This window comes from Cryptomeria japonica, chromosome 2 (assembly GCF_030272615.1).
Source record: "Cryptomeria japonica chromosome 2, Sugi_1.0, whole genome shotgun sequence".
NCBI lineage: Eukaryota > Viridiplantae > Streptophyta > Pinopsida > Cupressales > Cupressaceae > Cryptomeria > Cryptomeria japonica.
Window position 1 is genome coordinate 140980470 of NC_081406.1, and position 13954 is coordinate 140994423.

Sequence of the window (13954 nt, forward strand, 5' to 3'; positions counted from 1 at the left end):
AAAAAAGTTCTCTGCATTTCTAAATGATCATAAAATGAGTCAGCTTGAATGGCCTAGTTAGAGAGAGGGTAAAATGGAGCCAGTTGATTTTTAAAGGGTAAGGCTTGGGAAGCATGTCCTACACATTTCTTTCAGCTAATCAAGTGTGTTGCAACTTTCAATTTTCAATTTGGATTAGTTTATTAGGTACCCATTTCTAGGGGTGAGCTGAAAGTGCACTTTAGGCACATATGCAGATTTTATTGAGTAGCCTACTTTGAGCTCCTATATCTTTTTCCCTGTTGATTTTCATGATGAAATTCAAAATGGATTGGATTCTATGCATAAAATTGTTCCTCCATGCAAAATTTCAAGTCTTCATGAATCCATTTGCTCAGCTTACAAAGCTTGAACTGTTTGCAGTTTGTATGTGTAGACGTATAAAAATGACCATATTCCTAAATGAATATTTTATGTTCATTTTTCTATTTGATTAAATCCAATTCAATTAAATTATCCACATTCTTCTATTTTATTAAATAAATTATTCAATTTATTTAAATAAAATTCACTATACCATTTAATGAATAAATCATTTTATTCAATTAAATCCCCCTAGCCACTTTTAATTAAATTCAAATTTAATTAAATAGTTATCCTAAATTGAATAAATCAAATTTATTTAATTACAATCAAATTGAATGAAAATCAATTAATTCAATTAAATCCTATTATCCCCCATCCACTTGCAAAATCCCAAACCCCTTCCTAATCCCTTCTAGAATCTTCTAACCAATTCTAATTAACCTAACCCTCCTTTAAACTTTGTCACATCCCTAAGCAAAGGGAGGTCACTTCTTAAATGGCCCAAAGTCTTGGATAACCATTGAAGGTTTTCAACCTTCAACCACCAAAAACCCTAAAGTCTTTGAAAACCATTGAAGGCTTCCAACCTTCAACCACTTAATCCCCAAAGTCTCCAATAACCATTAATGGTTATTTCAAACCCTCCCACATGGTTAAAACATTTGTTTTGACTCAACCTCTATCCAACCCAAGGGTCTCATCAGGTCATTAATGCTTTGACCATGATTATCTCTTAATCATTTGCACAAAGGTTTATCCTTGGATTAACTCCTAATTCAGTGGGTAAACCTAACTTAGACTTGACCCTTAGCCTTTAGATAACCATAAGGTCTCCTCAGGCCTTTAATGCCTCCAACCTCTTCTCTCAACCCAATCTGGTGTGGACATTTGTCACTATTTCATTGGTGCCAATTGTGCACATGGATCCCCAACTTTCAAACTTGGCCCTTGATTAAGCCATTCAATCTTGACCATCCATTGCCCTGTTTGTGCTATAAATAGAGCTCTCATTCCTCCATTCTTAACAATCATCTTTCAAATTTGAAGCATCATACTTATGCTCAAATTCTTTCAAGCTTTCATATCATCTATATGCTCTTCATTTAGCCTCTTTTAGACTAATATGCATGCTTAGAATAAGTTCTTTACCATTTTAGTTCAATCATAGATTAAATATAGTATGCTAGGATAATCTTCATACTAATCTCGTCATCTTGTCATATAGTTTATTGCATTTCAAGCATCTCATCTAGCTTATAACACATCTCATACTAAGATCAGTTAAAATCTCTCTCGTTTTCATATTTGCCATCCCTAAGCCATTTTGCTCAGTAATCTGAGAGCAAAACATTGGTTTGAGGGACATTATGAGATAGAGAACCATGGGACCCTCCTTGGGAAGCTGAGTAACGCATCGTTACTCCATAGCTTGCATCAAGAAGTCCTGTGTGTGTGTGTGGATTGGTATTTTACGTATTTTTCATATTTTAAATTCTAACAACCCACTTTTCCCACATACATTTCTGGCGCCCACCGTGGGGCACGCACCCCAATAACTTATCATTTTTTGAATTTGAAGACTTTTGCAGGTACGCGGGAAACTAGAATTAGCGCGTCAAAGACATAAGTTAGCGCATCCGCCGAACAGTTTAGCGCTTCTAGCCTACTGTTTAGCGCGTGGGCTCTCTTTCTTAGCACGTTAAACCTGTTCCTTAGCGCATGATACTATTTAACATATTTTCCTGTAGGTGTCGACGCCGGCGAAACACAGATTAGCGCTTCTACATGACAGATTAGCGCATATACCAACAGATTTAGCGCTCCACCTTCCTATACTAGCGCGTCTCAGCAAACAGTTAGTGCATAGAAATCCACCATTTTCCGAGAAAACCCGAAACACAGATCAGCGCTTCTACCTGACAGATTAGCGCATCGGCCCAATATACAAGCGCTTAGAGTAAATCTTCCAGCGCATACAAACGGACAGTTAGCGCATTTAATTCCAAAATTCCCGAAAAACAGGTCGCTGAAATACCAGACCATAAATTAGCGCATCAAAGCCACAAAGTAGCGCTTCGGAGAAACAGGATAGCGCATACAAACAGGACAGTAGCGCATCCACTGAATATTGTAGCACGTACAGTTTGTTCTGTAGCGCATCAACAGCAAAACCCACAAAAGGATTGTGTAACCTAACAAATAATTTTAGACTTGTGGAAGTCCCCCGAAACACACTAACCAATTTCTTTTGCAGGATTTTTAACAAATTTCTTGCAGGAAAAGCGAGGAGATTTGTTTTACAAGCAAAAACGTTTTTCTTTTCGTTGACCTCGAATATCGAAATTTGCTTTGTTGACGATCTATTTTCCATAGATTAAATAATCATTGCTATAAAGGGTTAAAAAGAACACCATGCTGATTGGAGCAACATCTCCAAATAGAAGTTAGCAAATCATTGTCTTGAAGGCTAAAAGGAACAACTTATCTGCCGTGTATCGAAAGTGGAAGGTATATGCTCTCCCCTTAACTGGGTGACCACAAAGTCAAACCACTCTTATGCTTTCTTTTATTCAAGCAATAAATCCTTTAGCAGGCCTGCCTTCCCGAGGAGTTGCACTCAACTCTTAAAGTCGTTTATGGCCGGTGTGAAGGGAACGACCTAAGTGGGGAACGACTTTGACGCCAAGAATTCCAACCCACTATAATCAAATGTGGAAAGTGACGAAAGTCCTTTTCAACGGTTGCGCGCAGCGATTAGCCTTCCCCCAGTATCCTCGAGATACGTAAAGCCTTTGTTCTAAAGGTTGGGAAGCCTCCTGAGGGAGTTTATCACTGACGGCCGAACAGGAAGCCTGATTAAGAACCTTAGCATTAGAAACTTTGAGCTGAGTCAGTATCCAAACATTTGTAACATCATAGTGCAAGGGTGGGGAAGAATCCGCCCACAAGATTACTCACCATATATCTCCCAAGATAACTACTCAACTGTGAAGCAATTCACTTTGGGTTAACTTCTGGCAAAAGGCAAAAAAACGGGCGCCCTCTAGGGGGTGACACGGCTGTTTGAGCTGACGGAGTATCGAGACTAGTGAGCTATGATGTTGCTTATGACCCTTGAATAAAGAGTCTTTCTGAAGTGTTTATCTTGTATCCAACCTGTTAAAACATTGGGGATTCGAAAACATCCTCGCCAGAACATACACTTTATGTTAGATTAAGTAAAATGATTATACTTTGTATGCCGTGTTTACATTTTGTATTTTAGAAAATCATCCATCCTACTTGATAAATCTCTCAACAAAATCAAAAACATCATAAAAACACCAAGAAGAAAAATCAAGGCAGTCTAGCGCGTGAGAACAACATATTAGCGCATCTGAAGAACAAACTAGCACGTCAAAGTCACAGTGTAGCGCGTCATTCTCAGAAAAACTTTACAGCAAAATTCAAAGAAATCTGTTTGAGCGCGTATAACAAACATTTTAGCGCGTTGAAACTCTGTTTTAGCGCATCAACAAAACTAGTTAGCGCGTTAAAGTCACAGTGTAGCGCGTCATTCTCAGAAAAACTTTACAGCAAAATTCAAAGAAATCTGTTTGAGCGCGTATAACAAACATTTTAGCGCGTTGAATCTCTTCTTTAGCGCATCAACAAAACCAGTTAGCGCGTTAACAAACATTTTAGCGCGTTGAAACTCTGTTTTAGCACATCAACAAAACCAGTTAGCGCGTTAAAGTCACAGTGTAGCGCGTCATTCTCAGAAAAACTTTACAGCAAAATTCAAAGAAATCTGTTTGAGCGCGTATAACAAACATTTTAGCGCGTTGAATCTCTTCTTTAGCGCATCAACAAAACCAGTTAGCGCGTTAAAGTCACAGTGTAGCGCGTCATTCTCAGAAAAACTTTCCAGCAAAATTCAAAGAAATCTATTTTAGCGTGTATAACAAATATTTTAGCGCGTTGAAACTCCGTTTTAGCGCATCCACTAAACCAGTTAGTGCATAGAAGTCACAGTGTAGCGCGTAATTCTCAGAAAAATCTCACAACAAAATTCAAAAAAGTCTGTTTTAGGGCGTGTAACAAGCAGCTTAGCGCGTGGAATCTCTGTTTTAGCGCATTAGCCAAACCAGGTAGCGCGTAGAAAATACAGTTTAGCGCGTACATATCTCACAGTCAACCGAACAAAATTTTCCAAAATCAATTTCTTAGCGTGTAACCAGGGGCAGAGTAGCGCGTAGGTAACTATTCTTAGCGCATTGAAGTAATTTGCTAGCGCATTAAACAACTGTTTTAGCGCGTGAGAAAAAGGAGAAAAACAGAGAGTTGGAAAAACCAAAATTTTTGAAAATCTCAAAAATATTTCAAACACAGTTTTCCATCAAAACACGTTTTTCATCAAACCAGAGTGACAGAAACAAAGCCATAAAAACTATTTTTCAAGTCAAATTTGCGTCAAACAAGGTTGCCTGAATCTGAAAACGAATCAAGCATTAGAGGACGTCTTTTCTATCATAATCCAGAAACTTGTCATCATCAGTGTCAATTCAATCCTTTAAATATCTTACGGATCTCATCTCAAAAACACTTGTCTAGAAATTTTCCAAATTTGTCAAATTCAGTTTCCCGATTGGGAAACTCTTATCCATATCATTTGGCGCGCTTTATCCTGAAGGGACAGCTAAACCTTCGCTTTGATAAAGTAAGATTTGAAATTTTCAAAACAAGAATCAACTAAGTCCAAATCAATCAAAGGAAATCATTGATCACTCATGCATGACTAATCGCCTTATTCTGAGAAAGAAGAACCTCTATCGCAACATCACGTTAAAGAAACAGCAACCAAGCTTTTCCAAATTCATCAAGAGAAATAAATTTTTATACATCAATTGTCAACTCTTCAAATCCCATCGGGTATTTCTTTATCACGTCAAACGTTATATCCAAAACAAATCCAGCGAATTTGACAAAGAACCCCTAAAAACAAGAGCATACTGTCAAAAGTCTGCTTTTAATCAAAAGATAAATTGCGGAGGAAAAATCAATCCAGCATTCCTGCCCGACGAGTGCATCACATATAACACACCTAGACCAGAACCACCAACGCCAGAGCAAAACATCAACGAGGACTTTGTTCCTTTCATCACCGAAAGTTTCTATTGAAATGTCTGTCACTCGTTCTCAACGAAACAAACAAAGCGAGACACCCGCGGAATCAAGTATGAATCACAGGTTATCAAATCCTTTTGAAGTTCCATCTTCAGAAGATCCTGAAATTACTGATGCAATCCTTCAGGAATGCCAAGAAAATCCTTCATTCCAAAAACTCATTGAAAAACTCATGGAAAATGACAAAGAAAAATATCTGCTTATGCTTACAAGCAAAGGTGTCAAAATTCCTGAAGATTTCGATGCAAATGTCTTTCAAACAGGATCTCAACAATACACATACCAAGAACAACAAAGGGAAGAAGAGACTCGCATACCTGAACAACGTATTCCTGAACAACATATACCAGAAATGCGAGTACCTATGTTCGAAACCCCCGAACAACACATACCATTTGCTACACCTTTTCAAATGAGAACAAATCCAAGGGAGGAACTCTTCCCTCGGCAAGATAATGCGCCTTTGGTTGCTCTTACTCAACAAATGCAAATGTTGCAAAGACAAATGCATGATATGCAACAAGGGACAACCGTGCGGTATTCTATAAACGAAATCTATCCTTATCCATTTGACAGAAGCTTAAACATGATACCTTTTCCTCCAAACTCAGACATTCCTAAATTTGATAAATATGATGGGAAAGGTGATCCTCAAGATCATGTTCAAGAATTTTGTACTATGAGTCTTGAATTTGCTCATAATGACACGTATCTGATGAGGTTATTCCCAAGAAGCCTGGGAGGACAAACAATGGAATGGTTATCCAAGATTACACCACCTGTTAGATCATTTGACGAATTAGTCAACAAATTCATCACCCATTATTCTTACAACATCCAACATACCATAACCATGTTAGATATCTGCAACACCAAACAAAAGAACAATGAAACATTCATGTTATTCCTTCAACGTTGGCGACGCATGGTATCAAGATATCCTCGCGATATTCCTGAAAGAGAGAAAATGGAAATCTTCATTGATAACTTGAATGGGGAAATGAGTTACAGACTCAAACTTCAATGCATCCCATCTTTTGACAAGTTAATTGAAAATGGCATCCAAGTAGAGGAAGCTTGTGTCAAAAAGGGAACACTCAAATTCTACAAAGAAGGAACGAACTCATCAAACTACAATAACCAAAACAATACCAACCTAGACAAAACTCGATTTTGGACTCGAAACAAAAACGACGGCAACAATGAATCCTATGATCCTAAATCTAAACAGCCAGTGCTTGCTTTATCAGGAAATACTCAGAATACGAAAAATCCTAAAAATGCTACTCCCAATACACCCAACAATATTCAAGGACAACTCAACACCAACAATGCCAACGATAATCAAAACAAAAATCTAAATCCAGGGCCTAACAACAATTCACGCAACAACACCAACAATTTCCATAAACGTATTTTCACACCATTGGGCCAATCATTAGAGTCCGCATTTAGAGAGCTGTTAGCAAACAAGGTTCTTTCTTTACCTCCAATCAACAATTATGAACCCCCGATCAAACCACCTTGGTGGAATGATTCCCATTATTGTGATTTTCATCGAAACAAAGGTCATAGAACAAATGAGTGCATGAGATTGAAACACATAATCCAAGACATGATTGATCGAGGGGACTTAACAGTGGATGGTCTCAAAACAAATAATGATCATGAAGCCTTCAAAGATCCATTACCAAATTATAAAGATGGAGCATCAACTTCAAACGATCCCCGCGAAGCTCGTATTAATCACATCTACAACAACACAATCAATCACATATCAGCTGAAGACCATCAAGTCAATGTTATAACCATTCGAGATAAACGTGATCATGAATCTGTCAATGTAACAACCCGGACCCAGAAATATGTCTTAAAGGGACATACTGCACCTCCCACCACCACACCCAAAATCCAATACGACTTAGTTACTCAACTGCGAAAAACTCCGGCTCAGATATCTATCCTGGAATTGTTAAAACTATCTCCAAGACACAAAGACATATTAGAGCAAGCGCTCTTAGAAACAAATGTACCTCAAAATCTGGATACAGACAAATTCCAAGCTATGGTGGCCCACATGACAGAGTCTCATAACCTCACTTTCTCAGAGCATGATAATACTTCATTGAGTCATCCGCATAATACTCCTCTACATATTGAAGTCATTGTTTGCAAACACCGTGTCAAAAGAGTCTTAATAGATGGAGGAGCCGGACTTAATATATGTACTTTAAAGCTTATCCGTGCACTAGGTTTCTCAGAAGAATCTATTGATCCTTGTAAAAAGATTACCATAAAAGCATATGATGATGAGGAACGGTCCTCTAAAGGAACAGTGATATTACCTATTCAGGTAGGCCCAGTGCAAAAGAATACTATATGTCAAGTTTTAGATATTGATCTCACTTATAATATCTTACTAGGCCGACCCTGGATACATGAAATGCAAGCAGTACCTTCTACATACCACCAGTGTGTCAAATTTCCTTATGATGGACAGGAAATCTCCATATCAGCTGATCACAATCCATTTCAACATTGCAATACAATGGGGGCAGCCCAAGACAGTTTGGTTCCTTATAACAGAGAAAAGCAACAGTCTTCGACACTTGATCTACCACTAGCAAAATCCAACTCCTTATGGGGAGATTTCAAACAAAAAATGCAAATCAAAGACCAAGGCATGGGCGAATACTCTATGGAACCTTTGTGTTTAACCAAATTGCCAACATCACCTAGATCACATGGTTTACCTACTCTATCAATACATCAGGCAACTCAGCCCATAGCTAAATTTAATGGTACGTTCATCCAATTAGGAACTCTAGCACATGAATCAGAAGATAAAGATGTTCTTAACTGGTTATACAAAGATGAAGAAGAAGCTAATAGAGCGGCCGCTCTAGACATTGTTCTACCAACACACTTGTATGGAAAAGGCTACCTGATCATGAAACAAATGGGATATGGCGGTAAAGGACCTATTGGGAAACGCCAAGAAGGAGTCACTGAACCTATAGATCTTCCTTCACAACCTAGTAGAAATAAGGCAGGATTAGGTTCTAAATTCACTTTCCTATTAAAAAGGCCGCCACATACAAATACAAAACCTCAATGGAAAGAAAAGAAGAAATACAAGGAAGAATCATGGCAGGAAGCTCTCTTTGAAATAGCAGAAACAATCCGTAAGGCAAGAGAACGTCAAGATCAGCAGATACATCAGGGAAAGCTTCTGAATCATAAGAAGGCCATATCTGCAGCAGTGGTTCATATTCACACACCAGGGGCTCAAGAACCAATCCTATCATCACAAGCACCCATCATTCCTCCCCGAGGAAGCACAATATATGAACAAATCCAGAATGTAGAAGATGGATCAGATACAGAATCCACACAAAATGTCAAAATAGTATCTATCATCAAGGATTTATTTTCGCCATACAACATACCTGTCTACAATACAGATAGAAGTTGGGATGATGCCTATGAGACCGATTCAAATGAATATGAATGGGGTACCTGCTCCGACGCTGCTACAAATATCCTTGATGATACTGATTTCATATCCATTTCTCAAGAAGAACATAACGCAGAAGATAGATCTCTTGAATTTGGTCCACAACATATCTATGATGTTCAGGAAAGCGAACAGAAATATTACGAACAAGTCTATGTAGAAGATGATACCATCGAAGACCTTGATGAAACCCTAAATTTCTTTAAAAACAAGACCCATCACGATGATAACTCTATTCTAACACTCACAGCAGCTGAACTTGACCCACCCAATGATTCCTTACCACTTGTCTTCCCTGATCTCATCGACTGGACTGAACCTGAGACTCATGATATCCCAATTTTTCCAGATGATGAATCTATTATTCACTACCTATGTACCGTAAATCCCGAAACAGGCTCTACCAGTGAACTGCATAACGACGTCTGTTCTTCAGAGAGTGCCAAGTCTCTCAGTCGCAAAAATGAATCAAATAATGAATCTAAGGCTGAAAACCAGTCAATGGCAGCAATAGATCCCAAAAAAGTAAAAATAAAGGGCGCATCTGAGGGTGAAAACCTTTATAAGGCACCTAATGATGGGAGACTTGACACTCTTCCTGAACATTTTCATGAACGATCACCCATATTGATTGAGCCCACTCAATCAATCAACATTGGTACCCCTGAAGCCGTCAGAAACATTCACCTTGCAGAATCTCTGACCGAAGAGGAAAGATTGGCATTCATCATCTTCTTTAAAGGACAGCAAATTAACTTTGCCTGGTCATATGCTGATATGCCTGGAGTGGATCCACACCTAATCATGCATCACTTATCCATCTCTGCGGGGGTTAAACCAGTCAAGCAGAAACTACGGAAGATGAATCCACAAATAGCACTCATGGTCAAAACGGAATTAAAGAAATTATTAGATGTCGGATTCATCCGACCTATTGACTATGCAGAATGGATTTCTAACATTTTTCCAGTCTCAAAACCAGATGGTAGTATCAGAATATGCACCGACTTCAGAGATGTCAATAAAGCTTGCCCAAAAGATGACTTTCCTCTACCAAGTATTGATATAATTGTAGATCTCACAGCAGGCCATGCAATGCTCTCATTAATGGACGGTTTCTCAGGCTATAATCAAATCAAAATAGCTCCTGAAGATCAAGACAAAACAGCATTCACCTGTCCTTGGGGAACATACTGTAGGAATGTAATGCCTTTTGGCTTAAAGAATGCCGGAGCCACTTACCAAAGAGCAATGACAACCATATTCCATGATATGATGCACACATTTATGGAAGACTATGTGGATGATTTGCTAGCCAAATCCTTCACCAGAACTGAACATCTTGGCATCCTAACAAAGATCTTTGATCGATTGTAGAAATTCAAAGTCCGACTTAACCCTAAGAAGTGTGTCTTCGGGGTTACATCAGGCAAGTTACTAGGTTACATTGTCTCAGCTAAAGGTATTGAAGTGGATCCAGCAAAGGTACAAGCCATCATGGATATGCCACCACCAAAGAATATTAGTCAACTTTGATCTCTCCAAGGGCGACTTCAATCAATCAGACGATTCATCGCTCAATTAGCAGATAAAAGTCTGCCATTTAACCACTTGTTACACAAAAATGTGCCATTCAAATGGGAAACTAAATGTGCAGAATCCTTTTACCAAATCAAACAATACCTGATGAATCCACCAGTTCTAGTACCACCAATTGCAGGAAAGCCTCTTATATTGTATATATCAACGACAGATGTTTCACTGGGGGCATTATTGGCACAAGAAGATCAACAAGGAAAAGAACACACCATATATTACATCAGTAGAACATTGAATGGATATGAGCTCAATTATACATTCATTGAAAAGGCTTGCCTAACAGTTGTTTTTGCATCTCAAAAGTTCCGACATTATATGCTAGCACACACTATCAAGCTAGTAGCCAAAATTGATCCTCTCAAATATTTACTCAGCAAGGCAGCTCTCACAGGCCGATTAGCTAAATGGGTTATGATTCTCAGTGAATTTGACATCCACTACACAGAAAGACGCGCCATCAAGGGACAAGCAATTGCAGATCAGCTGGCTGACGCACCGCTACCAGGAAAACAAATCATGGACATTGAATTTCCAGACAAGGACGTTTTTGCTCTTTCCTCCAAACAATGGATCCTATACCCAACATGGTTCAGGGGCCGGCATTCTATTCATCACCCCTGAAGGACACACTATGCCAAGATCATACAGGCTTATGTTTCCATGTACAAATAATATGGCTGAATATGAAGCATTGGTCATAGGCATCAAAATGGCCGTCGAATGGAAGATCACAGAATTAAAAGTCTATGGAGACTCACAATTGATCATCAATCAAATCAACAACAACTATCAGACAAAGGATGATAAGCTACTACCCTACAAACGGATGGTGGATGATTTCAAACAGTATTTTGTGCACATCACTTTTGAGCAAATACCAAGGTTAAATAACAAAGCAGCCGATGCAATGGCTACGATCGCTTCATTACTACAAATTCCAGAACAACAGAGTCGTTATGAGTTCCTGGTAGAGCAACTGTTCTCTCCCGCCTATGACCATTCTGAATCTCATGTTATATATGCCTTAACCGGTTCAGATTCTCCGTTATATGGACCAATATATGACTACCTCAAGCATAATATATTACCCATTGACCAATCCCGCAACCAAAAACGTAACTTTATCCGACAAGCTGCCCGTTACACCCTTACCGCTGATACCTTATATCGTCGAGGTCTAGATGGTACTCTTCTTCGTTGTCTTGATCGTAATGATTCTGATTCGGCTTTACACGAGCTTCACGAAGGTATTTGTGGTACACATTCGAGTGGCACTACTCTTGCTAAAAAGCTTCTACGAATGGGATACTACTGGCCTACTATGGAAAAAGACTCATATCATTTCACCAAGAAATGTCCTAAATGCCAAATCCATGGCAATTTGATACATGCACCAGCACAGGAACTGCAACCATTTACCACATCCTGGCCCTTTTGTCAGTGGGGATTAGATCTGGTAGGCAAAATACATCCTTCATCTTCAAATGGACACAAGTTCATTATAACCGCCACAGAATACTTTACCAAATGGATTGAAGCAGTTCCCATGACCACAGTAACTGGGAAACAAATTGCTTCTTTTATCTTAAATTATCTGATCTGCAGATATGGTATTCCAAGTTCAATTGTCACAGATAATGGACGACCTTTCAAAAACCAAGATGTGCAGGAACTATGTGAAAAATTCAAAATCCAGCATCGATTTTCTACACCATACTATCCACAAGGAAATGGTCAGGCAGAAGCATCTAACAAAATGATCCTAAAAATCCTTAAGAAAATAGTGAATGATGCAGGCAAAGATTGGCATATACAACTCAATCCAGCTCTTTGGGCCTACAGGACTAGCATCCGCACACCTACAGGGGCAACACCATATTCCTTGGTATATGGATCAGAAGCTATTTTACCCTTGGAGGTAGAAATTTCATCTCTTAGAGTCTCTTTGAAAGGCTTGATTCCCGATGAAGAGTATCGGGTAAATCGACTGCAAGAATTGGAACTATTAGATGAAAGACGCCAACATGCTTATACTCATCTCAAAGCATATCAGCAACGCATGTGCCGGAGCTACAATCATAAGGTTATTCCTCGTAACTTCAAAATTGGTGATCTAGTCTTAAAAGAAAATCCAAGAAACTAGCAAGATAGAGAAAAGAAAGGGAAATTTGAACCTAACTGGTTGGGTCCCTATGTCATCATTTCAGTCTATGGATCAGGTGCTTATCAGCTAACAAATTCTGAAGGAGATGTGCTTGATGATCCAACTAATAGCATTCACCTAAAAAAATACTATACTTAAAGTAGCCTAGTGCACGGAAAACATCAAAACAAACAAAAAAATACACAACTCCAGAAAAAGTCAAGATACAAAGTACAATAAAAACAAATGGTGAAAACCTGGTAAACAGGCGCCTTTGTGAAAGGCCGGCTCCTTTCTCTATATCCATGCCATTTTATCCGTCAAAACACTCTCGGCCATCGCCCGACACTTAGCATATATCTCTCCAGGACATACTTAGCGTAGTCACTATCTTGGGTTATTCATCTACCACATTTTCCCATGGCTTGGAAATCACTGTACATACTCATATCCAGCAGAAACGCTCATCTAGGGACATTAGACTATTCAAAAAGTTGCAAACATTCAAGACATGCCAACTATTGCAAAAACTTAGACATCTGACATCCAACAAACACAACTACACTACATCACAACAACCAAACACGAACAATACACCAAAAACTTAAGGATGGATGATTTTCTGAAGTACTCAATGTTGCATTATCGTATTAAGGTCTTGATTATTTTGCATTTTGAACTTTTTAAATAAATTGGAATCTTTTCCTTATCTCATCAAAAGCTTCACAGCCAGAGATCATGGAAAACTTCCAACATTTTCTTAGTCTTCTGTTTGGGAGGCGATCACTTGTATTGTATGAATATTTGCCTCGAGACGTGATTCATATCACTGAAGGCTTGATCCCATTTCACGCATTATAAATGATCTACTCTTGTATGTTTACGCAATACGCACTCAGGTCGTCCTGGTTCAATTATACCTTGACGCTTGTGCTATCTTGCAAAATTAAAAATCATGTAAATTTTACTCAGGTCATTCTGGTTCAATTATACCATTATGCTTGTATAAATTTTCAACATATCCTAAACAAATCAATGCTCAATGATGATATTTACAAAAAAAGCAAATTAATGGTTATATCGGATGGCAAATACAGAATGAGAGATGATCCAAACACAATTAGTTGCATATCATTTTACAATTAGTTGCCTATCATTTTACAATTAGTTGCATATCATTTTAC